This window comes from Somniosus microcephalus, chromosome 3 (assembly GCF_052327205.1).
Source record: "Somniosus microcephalus isolate GS21.2 chromosome 3, FLI_Smic_1.0, whole genome shotgun sequence".
Lineage (NCBI taxonomy): Eukaryota > Metazoa > Chordata > Chondrichthyes > Squaliformes > Somniosidae > Somniosus > Somniosus microcephalus.
In genome coordinates this window covers 17,888,388-17,909,374 of record NC_140989.1, presented here as the reverse complement: position 1 = coordinate 17,909,374, position 20,987 = coordinate 17,888,388, and the positions used below count along the sequence as shown (strand labels likewise).

At 47.6% G+C, this 20,987-nt stretch overlaps 1 protein-coding gene across 4 annotated transcripts in view; it reads left to right on the top strand.

Moving 5' to 3' along the window:
- Positions 1 to 20,987, top strand: part of hivep2a (HIVEP zinc finger 2a) — a 276,998-nt gene that overhangs the window by 38,607 nt on the left and 217,404 nt on the right. The window contains exon 1 of one of the 4 annotated variants that reach the window (XM_085979232.1): positions 1 to 3,176. This exon is cut by the window's left edge and continues 219 nt beyond it. The exons of the other annotated variants lie outside the window; for them this stretch is intronic. The gene's annotated coding sequence lies outside the window, so the exon portion shown is untranslated. The remainder of the gene's footprint in view (positions 3,177 to 20,987) is intronic. 4 annotated transcript variants of the gene reach the window in all.

Below are 20,987 nucleotides of genomic sequence, written 5' to 3'. Positions count from 1 at the left end.
TCACCCGTGACTAGACGCTGCAGCACGGCTGTCCCACGATGGCTGAATGTGCCTGCGAGGACAGACACCCACTGACGCCGTGTTCAGAACCTACTATCTTGAGACCAGCACCTGTGACTGTCCCTTCGCAGTCCCTGATGACTCACAGGATGTACCGGATCAGGCATAAATAACATTTGCCAGCAATGAAAACACTGCAATTAAAAAAAAAGTGCTGCCTAAAGTCTTCTTCTTCTTAGGCAGTCCCTCGGAACCGAGGATGACTTGCTTCCACACTGATACCTGGGATGGCAGGAATGACGTATGAGGAGAGATTGGGTCGATTGGGCTTGTACTCGCTGGAGTTTAGAAGAATGAGAGGGGATCTCATTGAAACTTATAAAATTCTGACAGGACTGGACAGACTAGATGCTGGAAGGATGTTCCCGATGGTCGGGGAGTCCAGAACCAGGGGTCACAGTCTAAAGATAAGGGGTAAGCCATTTAGGACAGAGATGAGGAGGAATTTCTTCACCCAGAGAGTGGTGAACCTGTGGAATTCTCTACCACAGAAGGCAGTTGAGGCCAATTCATTAAATATATTCAAGAAGGAGTTAGATATATTTCTTAAGGCTAAAGGGATATGGGGAGAAGGCAGGGACAAGGTACTGAGTTTGGATGATCAGCCATGATCTCATTGAATGGCGGAGCAGGCTCGAGGGGCCGAATGGCCGACTCCTGCTCCTATCTTCTATGTTTCTATGTAAAAATGAGTTCTCAGGTGACGGATGAGTCCAATGCGGGACCTGCAGTCTCTGTCACAGGTGGGGCAGACGGTGCCTAAAGTAAGATGATGCTCAAAGCCATATCGAGCAGCCCCCAAGTGCATTGCCGGTTTGTCGGAATCGTTAAAAGGATATTAGCCCCCCACCCCACCCCGAGAGGGTCTGGAGGCCAGCGGCGAAGGCGGTTCCGGGTGTTCGGAATTTCAAGTTATGGGGACAGGGCTGAAGAGGTTGAGCCTGTGCTTCTTTAGTCTTGACAAAGGGTTTTCACCTGAAACGTTGACTCTATTTCTCTCTCCACGGATGTTGCCTGGCCTGCTGAGTTTTTCCAGCATTTTCTGTTGTTATTTCGGATTTCCAGCATCCGCAGTATTTTGCTATGGTAAGGAGGTTGAGCCTGTCTACTTTGGAAAATGAGGAGAGACTTTGGAAGAGGAGTTGTCAGAAGAGAGAAATTTGATCCGAGCAAGTTATTCAGCAGGGAAAAAAAAGGCGAAAGTTGCATTTCTCCAGCACCCTTCCACGACCTCGGGACGCTCCAACTCGCTCCACAGCCAATGAAGCGCCTTTGGAAGCGTCGCCGCCTTTGCAATGCAAGAGAAAGCAATGTTTTCTGGCAGTGAAAGGGCCCCAGTACCCGGGGAGCCAGCTTCAGTAGGATGGGACTAAGAAGGGAAGCAGGAACATCTGGAGGCAGGCTATGGGCGGGCTGGCAATCGCATTGCTCCAGAAGACAACCAACGGATTTACACCGGCTACATTTTCTACCGTTTCCTACTTTTAGTTGAGAGGGGAAAAAAAATTAGCGCGTGAAAGAAAAACTATATCCTCCAGAAAGTTGAGCGAGTGGAGGAATTCCAATCCCTGCCCACCACACAAGCAGAGAGCTTTATTTGTTTTACATTGTAACGTATAACCGGTTGTGGGTTCCACATTGTTGATGTGCTGTTGTTTGCTGACCTGACGCTTCTTACATTCAGTCGATTTCCCCCCCGGCCTGTTGTCACATCTGCCTTAGAAACACACGTGGCTTCATGTCTGTGTCCCAGTGCAGTGTAAGCAGTGGGTCACATTTCCATTCGGCCAGTCCACATTGTAAGTGTACATTTTATTTTTGTATTCCCCGCCCTTAGTTTTCACGGTTTAATTTGTGCTATTGCACGCTTTCTATGTATCGAGGCTAGATAGGAAACAGAAACTACAGAACAAAACTGAACAGAGAAAATACAGTCCAAAAATAAAATCCTGACTGGTTATAGTCATTTCTTTCCTCGTCTCCATCGTCCTATCGTGATGTGCACGTTTAATAACATAAGCTGCAAAAGATCATGGCTGTATTTAATGGTATCTTCTACAGCGACTCTCTCTCTCTCTCTTCCTCTTTCATTGTCTCTCTCTCTTCCTTTCACTCTCTCTCTCTCTCCCCCTCTCTGTCTCTCTCTTCCACTCTCTCTGCCTCCTGTCTCTCTCCCTCTCTGTCTCCGTGTCTCTTTCTCGTTCACACTCTCTCTGTCTCCCTCTCTCTCTTCCTCTTTCACTCTCTCTCCCCTCTGTCTTTCACTCTCTCTCTCCCTCTTTCATTGTCTGTCTCCTTGTCTCTCTCTCTCTCTTCCTCTTTCACTCTCTCCCCTCTGTCTCTTTCACTGTCTCTCTCCCTCTTTCATTGTCTGTCTCCTTGTCTCTCTCTCTCTCTCTTCCTCTTTCACTCTCTCTGCCTCCTGTCTCCCTCTCTCTGTCTGTCTCTTTCACTGTCTCTCTCTTCCTCTTTCACTCTCTCTGCCTCCTGTCTCCCTCTCTCTGTCTGTCTCTTTCACTGTCTCTCTCTTCCTCTTTCACTCTCTCTCTCCCTCCCTCTCTCTCTCTCCCTCCCTCTTTCACTGTCTCTCTCTCTCTCTCCCCGCCGCCCCGTCTCTCTCCCTTATTCCCTGTGCCACTGTCTCGGTGTCCTCTCCTTTGAGCATGTTGGCAATGATTGAGCTCTGCCCTGTATCTGCTGACACCCTGGGGGAGTTTGAATGCAGTGACGTCTTACGTTGTTTGAGCTGCACAACAGGAAACGCTGTCATGGCCTCCCCTCTTCCTGCTCTTTCTGCAGGGAACCAGCTGAGACCCACTCACTTTCATGTCCGCACTCTGCACTCAACCAATGCCGGCCCAGTGTCCTGATTGGCATCTCTGGGTCCGGAAGGCAGCCAATGGAACGGCAGGTGGTGCTTCCCAAGCCGATGATGTAAGAAACCTAATGATTTGCTGTAAAGAGTGACAGAGGGGGGAATACAGTTTAATGTAGCAATGGCTCGACTTGACGGAGCATGTGCATGCAGAGTCTTGTGAAAGAATCAGGATGCAGGGTGCCCTGTCACCCTAGGGAGAATCCATCAGTCACATTATGTGTGGAGGACACAGTGTCAGGTGGGCAATCTGTGTTATATGTGTCTCTGGCTTCTGATCAGCTTACTATTTCATTGACCTTCCTTTTAGATTGTTAATTTTTGCTGCTGTTGTCAGTGTTGATAAGATCACCATCTTAAACTTGAAGGGAACCCTCTGGTGTTTAAACAGAAAAAAAAACCACACACACACAATTAAATACAAGTGTGTCAGTCTGTCGATCTCACACACTAACCCGTGCAGCCGTCAGTTTAATTGGCTGACTTTCTTCCCCCTTTCCCCCTTGTTCTTCCTGTTCTGGAAACAGGTACTTTAAAAAAAAAAGGCGATGTTGGATTTGCAGGTCAGGAGCTGGTGCAGGGAGGAGACCTATAATTAGGGGCAGAGGTGAGTTGTCAGCAAGTTCAGAATGTGGCTGGCGTTTATTCTCCCTGCCTCCCCCCTCCCCTTGGATGTACAGTGGAAACTTAGCTCCTTATCTTTTTTGAGCAGCCTGCTGTTACTCAAAGTCTGGTGCACATACAAGTGCAAGGGATGAACTTAACCTTGTGTCAGGATTTTTTTGTGTGGTTCCTGTGAGCCTCTGAAAAGCGGGTGGGAGTGACTACCTCAGACACCCAGATAGTTACGACAGTTAACTTGGAGCCTTAAATAAAGCATTGCATTTTTTTTTGGGTTCCCTTTTGTATATAATCGTCTGAGGAGCTTGAAGTCGAGAGAAGCTGTTTTTTTTTAACCCGGCCTCTTCGGCTGCTTTAAGTAAAAAAAAAAGTGACTTCTGTTGTTGAGTCTGTTTGCAAGGGGCTGGCGTGACGCGTCCCCTCCCCACCACCCACCCCCGGCCCCTCTTACCCGGTAGCCCGGGCCCCAGGCAAGTTTAACGGTGCTGACTCATGCTGGGGTCAGCTCTATGGAGTCGCTAGACATTCTTTCGGCATGAGTCTGGACGGGGAATGTTGCAGGCCATTCAATGTATGTATGTGTATTTATATATAGATTGTAAGTACAATGTGTGTATGTGTGTGTATATATTATATATTATATATATATCTCAGCTGTGGCTCAGTGGGTATGCACCCTCTCCTCTGAGTCAGAAGGTTGTGGGTTCTTGTCCCACTCCTGAGACTTGAGCACAAAAATCCAGGCTGTCACTCCAGTGCTGAGGGAGTGCTGCACTGTCGGAGGTGCCGTCTTTCGGATGAGACATTAAACCGAGGCCTCGTCGGCTCTCAAGCGGATGCAAAAGATCCCATGGTATTATTTTGAAGAAGGACACGGGAATTATCCACGGTGTGCTAGTCAATATTTATCCCTAAAATCAACTATGACAGATGATCTGGTCATTATCACCTTGCTGTTTATGGGAGCTTGCTGTGCACAAATTGTCTGCCGCGTTTCCTACATGCTTCATAAAAGTACTTCATTGGCTTTGGGACGTTGTGAAAGAGGCTATATAAATGCAAGTCTTTCTTTATCTTTTTTATATATAAAAGAAAATATATATATATATTTATATACATATATAAATATATCAGTGTGTGTATATATATATATATATATATATTTTTAATATTCATTTGAGATGCGGGCATCGCTGGCAAGGCCAGCATTTATTGCCCATTCCTAATTGCCCTTGAGAAGGTGGTGGTGAGCCACCTTCTTGAACCGCTGCAGTCCGTGTGGTGAAGGTGCTCCCACAGTGCTGTTAAGGAGGGAGTTCCAGGATTTTGACCCAGCGACGATGAAGGATCGGTGATATACTTCCAAGTCAGGATGGTGTGTGACTTGGAGGGGAACTTGGAGGTGGTGGTGTTCCCATGCGCCTGCTGCCCTTGTTCTTCTAGGTGGAAGAGGTCACGGGTTTGGGAGGTGCTGTCAAAGAAGCCTTGGCGAGTTGCTGCAGTGCATCTTGTAGATGGTACACACTGCAGCCACGGTGCGCCGGTGGTGGAGGGAGTGGATGTTTAAGGTGGTGGATGGAGTGCCAATCAAGCGGGCTGCTTAGTCCAGGATGGTGTCGAGCTTCTTGAGTGTTGTTGGAGCTGCACTCATCCAGGCAAGTGGAGAATATATATATATACATGCATGTGTATATATATCTATTATGTGCGTGACATCAACAACAACTTGTATTTATATAGCGCCTATAAAGCAATAAAACGTCCCAAGGTGATTCACAGGAGCATTACCGGACAAAATTTGACACCGAGCCACATAAGGAGATGTTAGGACAGGTGACCAAAAGCTTGCTCGAAGAGGTAAGTTTTAAGCAGCATTTTAAAAGAGGTAGAGAGGCGGAGGGGTTTAGGGAGGGAATTCCAGAGCTTAGGGCCCTAGGCAGCTTAAGGCACGGCCGCCAATGGTGGAGCGATTAAATTCGAGGTTGCGCAAGAGGACAAGAATTGCAGGAACACAGAGTTCTCGGAGGGTTGTGGGGCTGGAGGAGATTACAGAGATAGGGAGGGGGCGAGGCTATGGAGGGATTTTAACACGAGGATGAGAATTTTAAAGTCGAGGCATTGCTGCACTGGGAGCCAGTGTAGGTCAGTAAGCACAAGGGGGTGATGGGTGAACGGGACTTGGTGCGAGTTAGGACACGGGCAGCAAAGTTTCGGATGAGCTCAGGTTTATGGAGGGTGGAAGGTGGGTGGCCAGCTAGGAGTGCGTTGGAATAGTCGTCCGGAAGTAACAAAGGCATGGATGAGGGTTTCCGCAGCGGATGAGCTGAGGCAGGGGCGGAGACGGGCGATATTACGGAGGTGGAAGTAGGCGGTTTTTGTTATGCCGCGGATATGTAGTTGGAAGCTCATTTCAGGGTCAAATACGACCCCAAGGTTGCGAACAGTGTGGTTCAGCTTCAGACAGTTGCCAGGGAGAGGGATGGAGTCGGTTGCTAGGGAACGGAGTTTGTGGCGGGGGCTGAAAACAATGGCTTTGGTCTTCCCAATATTTAATTGGAGGAAATTTCTGCTCATCCAGAACTGGATGTCGGACAAGCAGCCTGACAATTTAGAGACCGTGGAGGGGTCGAGAGAAGTGGTAGTGTGGTACAGCTGGGTGTCATCAGCAGCAATGTTCCCTGTAGGCTGCGCTTTGTTCTGCTCGACCTGTTTCTTTTAGCGCGTGGTCCCTTAAAATTTCCGTGCATGCGCGGTATTCACAGCGGAGAAGCCGGCGGGGCCGTTCCCACCGCTGCGCGGCTTAGAGGGAACATTGGTCAGCATGGAACCTGATGGTGTGTTTTCGGATGATTTCAACGAGGGGCAACACATAGGAGGGGGGCCAAGGATGGATCCTTGAGGGACACCAGAGGTAACAGAGCGGGAAGAGAAGCCGTTGCAGGTGATTGATTCTCTGGCTATATGATTGGACAGATAAGAGTGCAAAAACCAGTCGAGCATCACAGCCAGACCCAGGACCTTTGCCTAATGTCTATGCAGACAGGCCAACCAGTAGCAGGAACCCAGGCTGATTTTTCTGTCCTCCACACCTGCGCCCACCTCCCCACCCCCGCCTCCTCTCCAGCCCAGTCTAGTTGCATCTTTAAGGAGCTTATTAATTGCCAACAAAATGCTTCCTCAGTGATGCAGCGCCCCTGTTTATACGTGAGTATACACACAGACTCCCCTGCGGATGAATACCCTGTTGATATTCCCTGTCCAGACTCGTGTGAGCGCTGTAGAAGGGAATGCACAGTCTTAATATTGACGGCAGTGCTCTGTGTAACTTGGTGAACGGTTTACTGTTTCTTCTTGGATGCCAGGCTGATGGTGGTGAAATAAACTTTAAAACTAAATAGAGTCGACTGGTTGCGGAGAACAAGTCCAGTCGCACAGTTTGCTGAAGGTGGTCTCAGCTGCTTTCCGTTTGTAGAATCCAGACTCCCCCCCCCCACCCCTTGGTTGATGCGATGTCGCTCCAGAATCTGATTACACTAGAGGATGGGGAGGCAAGAGTCTGCAGCGCAACTTTAGTTTCCTGTTAAATAACTGCAGCGTAGCAGACAGGTTTTTAACCCATTCCTTCCCTGCAAGTGCCACGCTATGCATTTGAGAGGGAGGCTACAGAGGACTTGGGGGCAGTTCCAAGGCAGCGGCCTCCATTTTAGCGGTTCAGGTGGCCGATGGTTTTATAAATCTTAGCGGGGTGAGCTAGGGTGAGCATCGAATCTGTCCTTTTGTGAGATCGTTTGATGAGCACCTGCATGTGCCAAACCAAGCGTTAGCCTCCTCTATTTTAGCTCGGGCGTTTTCTTGTGCATGTTGGTGGAAGTTGAAGATCTAAGGCCTGGTATGTTGGATGGCCCGACTGCAGCCTTAGCTACGGCTCTCTTAAGCTGGCTCACTTAATACTCACCGAGGCCTTGCAGGTTTCAGTGCTGCAGATATACCTGTTAAGTGATGGGGTAGGGCAGGTACTGTCCAGTGGAGAAGTCGATGCTGGGTGCCTGTAATCCGTTTTCTAACAAGTAAGCAGCACCTTCCGCGACTGGAAGGAGCTCATTCTTTCGAGAGCTGCTTTCACATTTTGATGGGTTTTTAAAAAAAAAATGTAAGTGCTTTTCTGAATTGCCTTTTTCATCCCTTTTTTAAAATTTAATATAAACTTGACCACTGGCCAAGGCTTCCTTGGCAGCACCTCCCAAACCTGTGACCTCCACTGCCGAGAAGGACAAGGACAATGGTTGAAGGCGCATGGGAACACCACCACCTCCAAGTTCCCCTCCAAGTCACACACCATCCCGACTTGGACATATATTGCTGTTCCTTCATCGTCGCTGGGTCAGAATCCTGAACTCCCTATCTAACAGCACCTTCACTGCATGGACTGCAGCAGTTCAAGGTTTCAGGCTTGGGCTGATAAGTGGCAGGTAACATTCACGCCACACAAGTACCAGGCAATGGTTATCTCCAGCAAGCGAGAGTCTAACCACCGCCCCTTGACATTCAATGGCATTACCATCGCCAAATGCCCCACCATCAACATCCTGGGGGTCACCACTGACCAGAAACTTAACTGGACCAGCCACATAAATACTATGGCTACAAGAGCAGGTCAGAGGCTGGGAATTCTGCAGCAAGCGACTCACCTCCTGACTCCCCAAAGCCTTTCCGCCATCTACAAGGTGCAAGTCAGGAATGTGATGGAATACTCTCCACTTGCCTGGATGAGTGCGGCTCCGACAACACTCAAGAAGCTCGACACCATCCAGGACAAAGCAGCCCGCTTGATTGGCATCCCATCCACCACCTTAAACATTCACTCCCTCCACCACCGACGAACCTAGGTTGTAGTTATAACATCTACAAGATGCATTGCAGTGACTCGCCAAGGCTTCTTCGACAGCACCTTCTAAACCCGCGACCTCTTCCACCTAGAAGGACAAGGGCAGCAGGCGCATGGGAACACCACCACCTCCAAGTTCCCCTCCAAGTCACACACCGTCCTGACTTAGAAATATATCACCGATCCTTCATCGTCGCTGGGTCAAAATCCTGGAACTCTCTCCCTAACAGCACTGTGGGAGTACCTCCACCACACGGACTGCAGCGGTTCAAGAAGGCGGCTCGCCACCACCTTCTCAAGGGCAATTAGGGATGGGCAATAATTGCTGGCCTTGCCAGCGACGCCCACATCCCAAGAGAACGATTATATATATATATATTTTTTTTAAAAAGGACTCATTTACACTCTGATTTTTTCCATTCATTTTCCGATTAACACCTGTTGTAAAGTTAAGAATTGCTCCCCCCTCCCCCTCCCCCTCCCCGCTTCAGTCTTCTGCTGTACAATATAAATGCACACAGGTTAGATGCTACAGAGGTTAAATGAGGAAATGTCAAGGTGTCACAGCTCCCTGGAGCACTGACACAAGGTGCCACTGTGAACAATTGTAAACCCGCCTGAAAGTATAAGACCTGCAATTTGGTCCCTTGCGCCCTCCTCTCCGTCTGTCTCTCCTCTCACAGAAAATTGTAATTATAAAGAATGTGGGCACGGCCCAGTTTTAAAAAATGTACAGAGAGAGAGAGAGAGAGATGAAATCCTGGGATGCGGAAGCCCTGTCCTGCAGCACTGTGTGGGATAGCAAGATGTAGTTTTGACAAGTGTTTCAGCCTCGTTGCCGGTTTCAGCCTTGTTGCCGTGGACAGGCACAGAGCGGGGAAGACTGGACCGTTGGTTAACGTGTGGGCGGGGGAGGGAGAAGGAGCCACACTGGACTGTTCCGGTACCTCCATCAGTGGCGGGATTGAGAGTGGCTTTGACAGAATCTTGGATTGTCTTTTCCATGGTATTGGAAGACGAGAGAGAGAGAGATGTAACAGGATGGTGCTGCACCTGGGATTCAGTAAAGTGTACGATAGCAAAATACTGCAGATGCTGGAAATCCGAAATAACAACAGAAAATGCTGGAAAAACTCAGCAGGCCAGGCAACATCCGTGGAGAGAGAAATAGAGTCAACGTTTCAGGTCGAAACCCTTCGTCAGGCAACATCCGTGGAGAGAGAAATAGAGTCAACGTTTCAGGTCGAAACCCTTCGTCAGGCAACATCCGTGGAGAGAGAAATAGAGTCAACGTTTCAGGTCGAAACCCTTCATCAGGCATCATCCGTGGAGAGAGAAATAGAGTCAACGTTTCAGGTCGAAACCCTTCGTCTTGACGTTGACTCTATTTCTCTCTCCACGGATGTTGCCTGGCCTGCTGGAGTTTTCCCGGCATTTTCTGTTGTTATTTCAGTAAAGTGTAACTCTGTGTGTGTGTGTGGAGTTTTTTGCACCATGTCGAATTGACTTTTTTTTTTACAAAATGTGTTAACAGAATGGTAGATTTTTATCCTTTGAAACCTGGGGTGTGTCTGGTGAGAGTATTTGGTGCTATATGCCACAGGGTGAGGTGCTAGGTACTCCACTGATTGTGGTAAAGCAGGGGAAGGAGGAGTGACATCAATTTGAGGTCAATTCGGCACAACAGTGAAACATAAATGACGCAAGTGCAGTTTTTCTCACCCCCCCCCCCCTTTACCCCCACCGTGCCTCACTGGTGGAACGGGCCCGTAAGTAACGCTGAAGGAATCTTAACACCGACACACACAACAAAAAACCCCTGTGTGTGTTTATCTCGTACAAGGGCGTAACTACAGCGGTTTGATCTCCCCTGTTTTTTTGACACGCAAAAGTCTCAAATCAAATGCTGACGTTCTCCCCGGGCCCGCTCCCACCCCAAAAACCACACTGATACAACCTCTGATTAGCAATTGTTACAAAACCGTGCTTTCTTTTTCTCTGCTCAAGAGGGAACATCCCATTTTGATCGCCCCATCCACCCCATGCCAGCAGATTAAAAGCACATTGCATTAGATCACCACCTTTCTCAGCGGTTCCGGGTAATGTGAGCTTATCCCACTTTCAGCATATTACACAGAGGTCGTGCCTCTGTCCAAGAATGTGTGCTAATAGCTTTTCCTGGGACTGGCAAGTGTAAGCCTGCCCCGACGTTTTAAATTGTTTCAATTTGCTTTTTGGTGCGGTGCCTGTTCTGGTCTCTTGGTTTTGTTTCTCCGAACTGTTACTGGTGTAAGTGGTTGCTGGGCTAGTAATCCAGAGAATGAGAATTGCAATCTCGCTACGGCAGTGTAAGGAAAGTGACCATGCAGCTGTCAGATCGACGTAAAAAACCCGACTGGTTCACTAATGCCCCCCCTTTAATGTCCCCTCCCTATCTCTGTGATCTCCTCCAGCCCCACAACCCTCCCAGATCTCTGCCCTTCTCTAATTCTGGCCTCCTGAGAGCACCCACCCCCCCCCCCCATTACAATTGCTCCACAATCGTGTCTTCAGCTGTCAAGGCCCTGAGCTCTGGAATTCCCTCCCTAAACTTCTCTACCTCACTCGCCTCCTTTTAAGATGCTCCTTTAAACCTATCTCTGCCCTAATATCTCCTTATGTGGCTCGGCGTCAAATTGTGTTTGATAAACGCTCCTGTGAAGCGCTTTGGGGCGTTTTACTACAGTAAAGGCGCTATCTAACTACAAGTTGTTGTTGTTGTTTAGGGAAGGAAATCTGCCACCCTTTCCCGGTCTGGCCTATATGTGACTCCAGTCCCACACCAATGTGATTGACTCTTAGCTGCCCTAGTGACGGGCAATAAATGCGGCCTTGCTGGCGACGCCCGTGTTCCGAGAATTAATTATTTTTTTAAAGTCTGGTGCAGTGACTTGTAAGATTGGCCAAGGAAGCAGCGTAGAGTGACGCCTCATTAGGTTTGTCCCCATGGAGCTTTCACTGATCGACAGGAGTTAATACCACAAAATGAAGTCCGTCGCCGTTACAAATGCCCAACGTGTCGGGACTTCTAGCGAGTGAGCGAGTTTGGTTGAAGACTCCCTAACTCAGCACCGTGTTAAAAGATCAGGTTAAGGGGATTTTTCTTTTTGTAAATGAGAGAAAAATATTCCGAAGCAGAGTTCGTGCACCCCTAGCGAAGTGACGGCTGAGTGCTGCGGATTGGTGAAGGGACGATCTCGAAGTTCTCTGGATGGTGGATGGCGTATTTTCTGTCTACAGTGACTCTCTCTCTCTCTCCCCCCCAACCCCTACCACTTCAAGGTTAATGTGTGGAAACAACACAATACTGATACTGTAGATCCTGCAAATCCATTGGCAGAATAGGCGCACCAACATCAGTGTTCTTGCTCAGGCCAACATCCCCAGCATCGAAGCTTTGACCACGCTCGATCAGCTCCGATGGACGGGTCACATTGTCCGCACGCCCGATACGAGACTCCCAAAACAAGCGCTCTACTCGGAGCTCCGGCACGGCAAGAGAGCCCCAGGTGGGCAGAGGAAACGCTTCAAGGACACCCTCAAAGCCTCCTTGAAAAAGTGTAACATCCCCACCGACACTTGGGAATCCCTGGCCCAAGACCGCACAAAGTGGAGGGGAAGCATCCGGGAAGGCGCCAAACACCTCGAGTCTCTTCGCCGGGAGCAAGCGGAAGCCTAGCGCAGGCAGCGCAAGGAGCGCACGTCAACCCAAGCACCCCGCCCACCCGCCCCTTCAACCACCGTCTGCCTCACCTGTGACAGAGACTGTAGGTCCCGCATTGGACTCAGCAGTCACCTGAGAACTCATTTTTAATGTGGAAGCAAGTCATCCTCGGTTCCGAGGGACTGCCTAAGAAGAGAAGAAGGGATACTACACCACTTGTGATGGTAACTAGCCAGCGGGGCTCTGTTCCAGCGTGACCTCCGCCGCCAGGAGGCGTGCAGTTTTACTGTTTGATTACCACGCTGAATAAAATCTGTTTTACTGATAGGAAGCCAGATCGAACAGAACAAACTATACAGTTCACAAGTGACACTCTCGAATAAAAATATCAAATATCACGTCACTCACCGCTTCATTAGTCCTGTGTTATAAAAACCAGAGTGTGCAGTCTTATTTTATTATGAAGGGTTTTGATAGCTCTTTCAAAAGAGACGGCACAGGCAGGGTGGGCCGAATGGCCTCCTTCTGTGCTGTATCATTCTAGTAGATAGGGAGAAACTGTTTCCACTGGCAGGAGGGTCGGTAACCAGAGGACACCGATTTAAGGTGATTGGCAAAAGAACCAGAGGGGGAGAGGAGGAGAATTTTTTTGATGCGGTGAGTTGTTGTGATCTGGAACACGCTGCCTGAAAGCAGATTCAATAATAACTTTCAAAGGGGAACTAGGTATATACTTGAAAAGGAAAAATATTGCAGGGCTACTGAGAGAGAGCAGGGGGAGTGGGACTAATTGGATCGCTCTTTCAAAGAGCCGGCACAGACACGATGGGCCGAATGGCCTCCTTCTGTGCTGTATCATTCTATGAGTGTAATTCCCTCTATTCAGATGCATTTTCAAAAAAGCAACCGGATGTTACTTGAGTCGTAGTTGTGTGATGGCACCATGCATGTTCTCCTCTTGCAGTTGTGGTCTTCATTGTTTGTTCACCCAAGTCTGCAGTTATACTGTCATTAGCGTGTCGACGCCGACTGGTTCTGGGTGGATATTATTGTGACAGTGACAATATAACTACTGAACTCACCAAAGATCAGTTTGAGTTCTCACAGAGTGGGTGGCAAAGGTTGATTTTTATACTGGGCAATTCTCATGCCAACACCACCAGTTCCTGATGAATGGGTCTTGTGCAGCTGGGTGCCTCTTGCCAGGGCCAACGAAGGTTGGCAGCTATGATCTTAGTGAATCCTTGCGGGTCCAAGAAAGAAAGACTTGCATTTATCTTCTTCTTCTTAGGCTTGGAACCGAGGATGACTTGCTTCCACATTAAAAATGAGTTCTCAGGTGATCGAGCGAGGTCAAAGCTTCGATGCTGGGGATCTTGGCCTGAGCGAGAACACTGACGTTGGTGCGCCTATCCTGCCAATGGATTTGCAGGATCTTGCAGAGGCAGCGTTGGTGGTACCTCTCCAGTGCTTTGAGGTGCCTGCTGTACATGGTCCATGTCTCTGAGGCATACAGCAGGGCAGGTATCACTGCTGCTCTGTAGATCATGAGCTTAGTGCCGGGTTTGAGGTCTTGGTCTTCAAACACTCTCTTCCTCAGGCGACCGAAGGCTGCACTGGCACACATAGCGCCTTTCACAACCTGAGGACGTCGCAAAGCGCTTTGCAGCCAATGAAATACTTTTTATAGTCTAGTCACTGTTACAATGTAGGAAATGCGGCACCAATTTGCACACAGCAAGATCCCACAAACAGCAATGTGATAATGACCAGATAATCTGTTTTAGTGATGTTGATTGATGGATAAATATTGGCCCCAGGACACCGGGGAGAACTCCCCTGCAATGTTCCCTCTAATTTGTTTGGGTGGGCAGCCCCTTTAACAGGCTGCACGGCCCATTCAAATTTCCGTGCAGGCGGGGTTTTTCAATCGTAAAGCCGGCTGCGGCCTGTGCGGGATATCCGGACCGCTGCGCGGCCACGAGGCTGTGCAGCTTAACAGGAACATTACTCCCCTGCTCCTCTTCGAATAGTGGCCGCGGCATCTTTTACATCCAACTGAGAGAGCAGACGGGGCCTCGGTTTAACGCCTCATCCGAAAGACGGCACCTCCGACAGTGGAGCGCTCGCCCAGCACTGACACTGTTCGACGAAGAGAAGGGGGAGTGTTCCTCGGTGTCCTAGGTCAATATTTACCCCTCCACCAACATCTAAACCAGATGATCTGGTCATTTATATCATTGCTGTTTGTGGGAGCTTGCTGTGCGCAAATTGGCTGCTGCGTTTCCCTACATTACAACAGTGACCACACTTCAATAAGTACTTAATTAGCTGTAAAGCGCTTTGGGGTGTCCTGAGGTCGTGGAAGGTGCTGTATAAAGAAAGAAAGACTTGCATTTATATAGCACCTTTCACGACCACCGGACGTCCCAAAGCGCTTTACAACCAATGAAGTACTTTTTGAAGTGTCGTCACTGTTGTAATGTAGGAAACGTGGCAGCCAATTTGTGCACAGCAAGCTCCCACAAACAGCAATGTGATAATGACCCAGATAATCTGTTTTATGATGATGATTGAGGGATAAATATTAGCCCCAGGACACTGCAAGTCTTTATTTATACCATTAGTGCAGTTCTGCAAGTTGCTGTGTTAGGCTGAGTGGCGAACAGGGCTGATTACATCGGATATACAGCACAGAAACAGGCCATTCGGCCCAGCCAGTCCATGCCGGCATTTATACTCCACTCGAGCCTCCTCCCTTCTTTGCTCATCTAAATCTATCAGCGTAACCCTCTATTCCCTTCTCCCTCATATGCTTGTCTAGCCTCCACCTAAATGCATCCATACTATTCGCTTCAACCACTCCCTGTGGTAGCGAGTTCCACATTCTCGCCACTCTCTGGGTAAAGAAGTTTCTTCTGAATTCCCTATTGGATTTCTTGGTGACTATCTTATATTGATGGCCTCCAGTTATGCTCTTCCCCACAAGTGGAAACAGTCTCTCTGTATTTACTCTATCAAAACCTTTCATAATTTTAAAGACTTTTAAAAATTTGTTTATGGGATGTGGGTGTCGCTGGCAAGGCCAGCATTTATTGCCCATCCCTAATTGCCCTTGAGAAGGTGGTGGTGAGCCACCTTCTTGAACCGCTGCAGTCCGTGTGGTGAAGGTACTCCCATAGTGCTGTTAGGTAGGGAGTTCCAGGATTTTGATCCAGTGACGATGAAGGATCAGCGATATACTTCTAAGTCAGGATGGTGTGTGACTTGGAGGTGAACTTGGAGGTGGTGGTGTTCCCAAGCACCTACTGCCCTTGTCCTTCCAGGTGGAAGAGGTTTGGGAGGTGCTGTCAAAGAAGCCATGGCGAGTTGCTGCAGTGCATCTTGTAGATGGTACACACTGCAGCCACGATATGCCAGTGGTGGAGGGAGTGAATGTTTAAGGTGGTGGATGGGGTGCCAATCAAGTGGGCTGCTTTGTCCTGGATGGTGTCGAGCTTCTTGAGTGTTGTTGGAGCTGCACTCATCCAGGCAAGTGGAGAGTATTCCATCACACTCCTGACTTATGAGGTCACCCTTCAATCTCCTTTTTTCAAGAGAAAAGAAATCCAGCCTGTTCATCCTTTCCTGGTATATATACCCTCGCATTTCTGGTATCATCCTTGTAAATCTTCTCTGCCCCCTCTCCAGTGCCTCTATATCCTTTTTATAATATGGCGACCAGAACTGTACGCAGTACTCCGAGTGTGGTCTAACCAAGGTTCGATACAGGTTTAGCATAACTTCACTACTTTTCAATTCTATCCCTCTAGAAATAAACCCGTGTGCTTGGTTTTCTTTTTAAATGGCCTTGCCAACCTGTGTCACAACGTTTAGTGAATTGTTTATTTGTACTCCGTGATCCCTTTGTTCCTCTACCCCACCTTTCCCTTTTGAAATCCATGCTGACTATTCATTATTATGTTTTTGGTTTCTAGATGTTCTTCTATTTTCTCCTTTAGTAGGGATTCCATTATTTTTCCCAGCACCGATGTTAAACTAACTGGTCTATAATTCCCTGGACATGTTCTATCCCCCTTCTGAAATATAGGTATTGGGGTCGATTTTCCTGGAGCCGTCAGGCGGGGTTTCAGGCGTGTGGGGGGGGGGAATCCCGAATTCGGGGGTCCCGACACCATCCCGCCCAAAACCCCGCCCCACGCAAGTTTCAGGGGCGGCGGGTACCCGCTCCGCACTGGGACCCGCCGAAACCAGGCGGGAAGGGATTAGTGCCAATTAACTGCCCGTTAACAGGGTGTTAACAGGCAGTTTTTAGCCTAATCCCTATTTTGAGGGGTTTCGTGTGGGATTCCCGACGGCTCCAAACCACGCCAGGTTAGAGCAGGCGGGCCGTCGGGTTAAAGGAGTTGGAGGGGTCGCGATGTCGGCGCTCAGGTGAGTGATGGGTGCATGAGTGCAAAGGTAAGTGTGTTTGGTGTGTCTAAAGTGTGTAAAGAACTTTTACTTACCTGTACTTACCTTAACAGCCTTTCTTCCTGTAGCCGTCGGGAGAGTCCCTCACTCAGCCGGCACTTAAAGCTGAACGGCTGCGATCTGTGAAAAGTGACAGCCTTCAGCTTTGAGTGCTGCTGAGAGTTCTAACTGAGTCTGTGCAGAAGGACTCATGTTAGAACTCAGACTGTCAGTGTTTCACAGCTTCAAACAGCTGTGAAACACTGATATTTCATCTGTCAAGAACTCTTGACAGATGAAATTGCAGTCTGTGACGTCACCTGTTGCCGGGTGGCCCTTAATTGGCCTGCTGAGCCCGCTGGGCGGGCTCAACAAGGTCAATCAAGGGAAAATCGCGCGGATTGGCCGGATGTTGAAGTAGGCGGGTCTAAAACCCGAAAGTTGTAGTCCCGCCTTCTTCCCGACAGCTTCAGGAAAATCGACCCCATTATGTTAGCTATCCGCCAGTCCTCTGGCACTACATCTTTTTCTAATGAATTATTAAATATGTATAGTAATGCCCCTGCTATCTCTTCCCTAGATTCTTTTTAAATGCATGGATGCAATTCACCCGGACCAGGGGATTTATCCACTTTGGGTTTATTTAATATATCCCCTCTTTTTATTTTAAATGCAGTTATCTCATTACTAATCTCCAATGTCATGTCCACCTGTTCTATGTCCCTGGTAAATACTGAAGCAAAATAATTATTTAATATTTCTGCCATCTCTCTATCGTCACCTGTGGTATTATCCTGTCTATCCCTTAATGGTCCTATTCCCATCCCAACCTTCCTTTTTTTATTGATATGCATGTAAAATATATTACTATTTTGTTTTATGTTCCTTGATAATTTAATTTCATAGTTCCTCTTTGCCTTCCTAATTGTTTTTTTGACTTCACTCATAATCACTTCATACTCTCCCTTATCATGCACTCCCCTGCTGTCAATGTTCTTAATGTATGCCTCTTTCCTTACCCTCAATTGTTCCCTTATGGCTTTATTCATCCATGGAGTCTCATTATTGTTTAGTTCTTTCCTTTTAGTGGAATATATTTTTCCTGCACTCTGTTGAGCACCATTTTAAATGTTTCCTATTGCTGTTCTACATCATTGTTTGCCAATATTGTTGCCCTTTTTTTCCCAAGTTCTATTGTCAGCCCCACAAAATCAGCTTTTCTCCAATCTATTACCCTGGTTTTCATCATACTTATGTCCTTCTCAATTATCATCTTAAAGCGTATTATATTATGGTCACTATTGCCTATATGTTCCCCTACTTTTACTTCTCTAATCTGCTCTGGTTCATTCCCCATTACTAGATCCAATAACGAATCCTCCCTTGTTGGGATTTTTACATATTGGATTAGAAAGGGGTCCTGTACACATTGTAGGAACTCCATTCCCTTATCCCCTTTACCTACCTCTTCTGTCCAGTTGAAATCCCCCATGATGATTATTCTATGTTTTTTACTCATTTCCCTAATTTGTCTGCATATTTCTTCCTCCACCTCCCTTCCACTATTAGGTGGTCTGTAGACTATGCATATTAGTGTGATTGATCCTTTATTATTTTTTATTTCTATCCATATGGATTCTATTTTTGTCTTGCTGATATCTGCATCACTTTCAACTTCTGCCATTATGTTATCTCTAATAAGTACAGCTACTCCACCTCCCCCTTTTCCCCCTCTATCTTTTCTAAATATGTTATACCCTGCAATGTTTAATTCCCAGTCCTGATTTTTCTGTAGCCATGTCTCAGTAATCCCTACTATGTCTGGTTCCTCGCAATGTATTATTGCCTCCAGATTCCCTGTTTTATTACGGACAGTGTGTGCACTGTTGTACACAGTTTAACTCATTTTTAATAGGATTTCCTCTCACTTTATGTTTAACCATCTTTTTTAGACTCCTGTTCTATAACTCTATTTATTCCCTTGCCATCAATGTCCTCCCTTACTTTATTCTTTCCTATGCTCTCTATTCCTGTTTTGTTTATAATTAGGCTAGTTATGTTTCTTGTAGATCCCTCCCCCCCTATCTTACTAGTTTAAAGCCTTTGCCACCTCCCTATTTACCCTTTCCGCTAGGACACGGGTCCCATCCCAGTTCAGGTGGAGCCCGTCCCATCAGTACAGCTCCTTCCTGTCCCAGAACTGGTGCCAGTGTCCCATGAAAAGGAACCCCTCTTTCCCACACCAGCCCTTTAGCCACGTGTTAATTCTCCTGATCTGTCTGCTTCTATGCTAATTTGCACATGGCTCGTGCAATAATCCAGAGATTATTACCATTGAGGTCCTGCTTTTTAATTTAGATCCTAACTCCTGATACTCTTTCAGCAGGACCTCCTCCCTGTTCCTACCTATGTTGTTTGTTCCAACATGGACCACGACAACTGGATTTACCCCCTCCCTTTCCAAGTTCATCTCCAGCCACCAGGAGATATCCTTTACAGCACAACCTTCGGGATTCTCGTTCATGGCTGCAGGGGACGCTATCTATCCCCCTAATTATAGAGTCCCCTAGCACTACCACATTTCTATTCTGCTATTCCTCCCCTTGGACAGCCTTCTGAGCCACGGTGCCTTGGTCTGCATTGTGGCTGTCCTCCCTGCAGTCTTTCTCCTTGGCCTCACAGGTAGCGAGTACATCGTACCTGTTGGACAGGACCAGTGTCTGCGGGACCTCCTTCTCAACCTCTCCTAAATCCTCGCTACCCATCTCCCTAGCAGTCACACCCTCCCCTTCCTGAACCTGTGCTTTCCTCTGGGGTGTGACTGTATTGTGGATAAAACTGTCCAGAAATTCCTCCCCCTCCTTTAAGTGTCGGAGTGTCTCCAATTCGCACTCCCTCTCAATGACTCTGAGCCGGAGAGATTTGAGATGGAGACATCTCCTGCAGACGTGTTTGCTCGGGACAGTCTCGCTGTCCACAAACTCCCACAGACTGCAGTCCAGACACACAACCTGCCCTGCCGTATCTTAGTCTAACCTTATTTTATTCATTTAATTAGTTAAAGTCTTTACTCAATGATTATTTATAGTTATATTAATTAGTTTAACTAGTTAAGCTATAAATTTAATACAGTACTTTGTAGTTTCCTGCTTTTGTTTAAACCACTGTCCTATGTAAGAGAGGGAAAAAAACTTAATACTCACCAACCAATCACCTACCTGCTGTCGTGTGATGTCACTCCTTGGTTTTTTGGAAATGGTCGAAGGTTCGGCCGCCGCTGATTCCGCCTCCGATTAGGATGAGTTAGTTACCTTTGTTGATCATTTTCAGTTTTTTTTGTAAACAACCAGATCTCAGCCATTGACATTGCAGCCTGCAAATTTTGCAATCGAGCAGGGGATTGTCTGATCTAATTTTAAAAAGCCTGCTGACAGAAATTCAACAGCTGGAAGGTCGTGTTCCCTTCTCTGTGGTGCACGGTCCGGTGACTCGGTGAAACCAGATGTAAGTGGATGGGATGTCCTTGCTGGGAATGTGGTTCCTCAGTCCAGTAAATTATCCAGTGCAGAAATGGTCATGGGCAGCGCGGACATGTGGTGTTGTGCAGTGGACTTGAAGGCCACAACTTATGGGAGTACTGTCAAGTTGAAACTATTGCAACCCATAAGTCCACTCACTCTAGCTGGAGAATCGGTTCTGATCTCCTGAATTGCTTGCAGGTTGACGAATTATCTGAGCCCATAAAGCATCATAAAATGATATAATGCAGGAGGAGGCCCATCGTGCCTGTGCCGGCTCTTTGGTAGAGCTGTCCAATTAATCCCACTCCCGCTGCTCTTTCCCCAAAGCCCTGTAAATGTTTTCCCTACAAGTATTTGTACAATTCTCTTTGGAAAGTTACTGTTGAATCTGCTTCCACCATCTTTGCAGGCAATGTGTTCCAGATCACAACAACTCGCTGTGTAAAAAAAAAAAAAAAAAATCCTCATGTCTCCTCTGGTTCTTTTATCAATCACCTTAAACCTGCTTGAGTTTAAAAACGGCCTTTGAACTTTTGGCTTTTACAGGGTTTGATGTCCCAGTTGTATGCTTTATTCTTTGCTTCAGTGCTGTCATTGCTTATTGTTCGAGACACAGAGGTATGTTCACAATTCACTCTTGAACACAGTGAACACTCTGCTGCCCCGTGTCCTAACTCGCACCAAGTCCCGTTCGCCCATCACCCCCTGTGCTCGCTGACCTACATTGGCTCCCGGTTAAGCAGCGCCTTGATTTCAAAATTCTCATCTTTGTTTTCAAATCCCTCCATTGGCCGCGCCCCCCTCCCTATCTCTGTAATCTCCTCCAGCCCCACAACCCTCCGAGATATCTGTGCTCTAATTCTGGCCCCT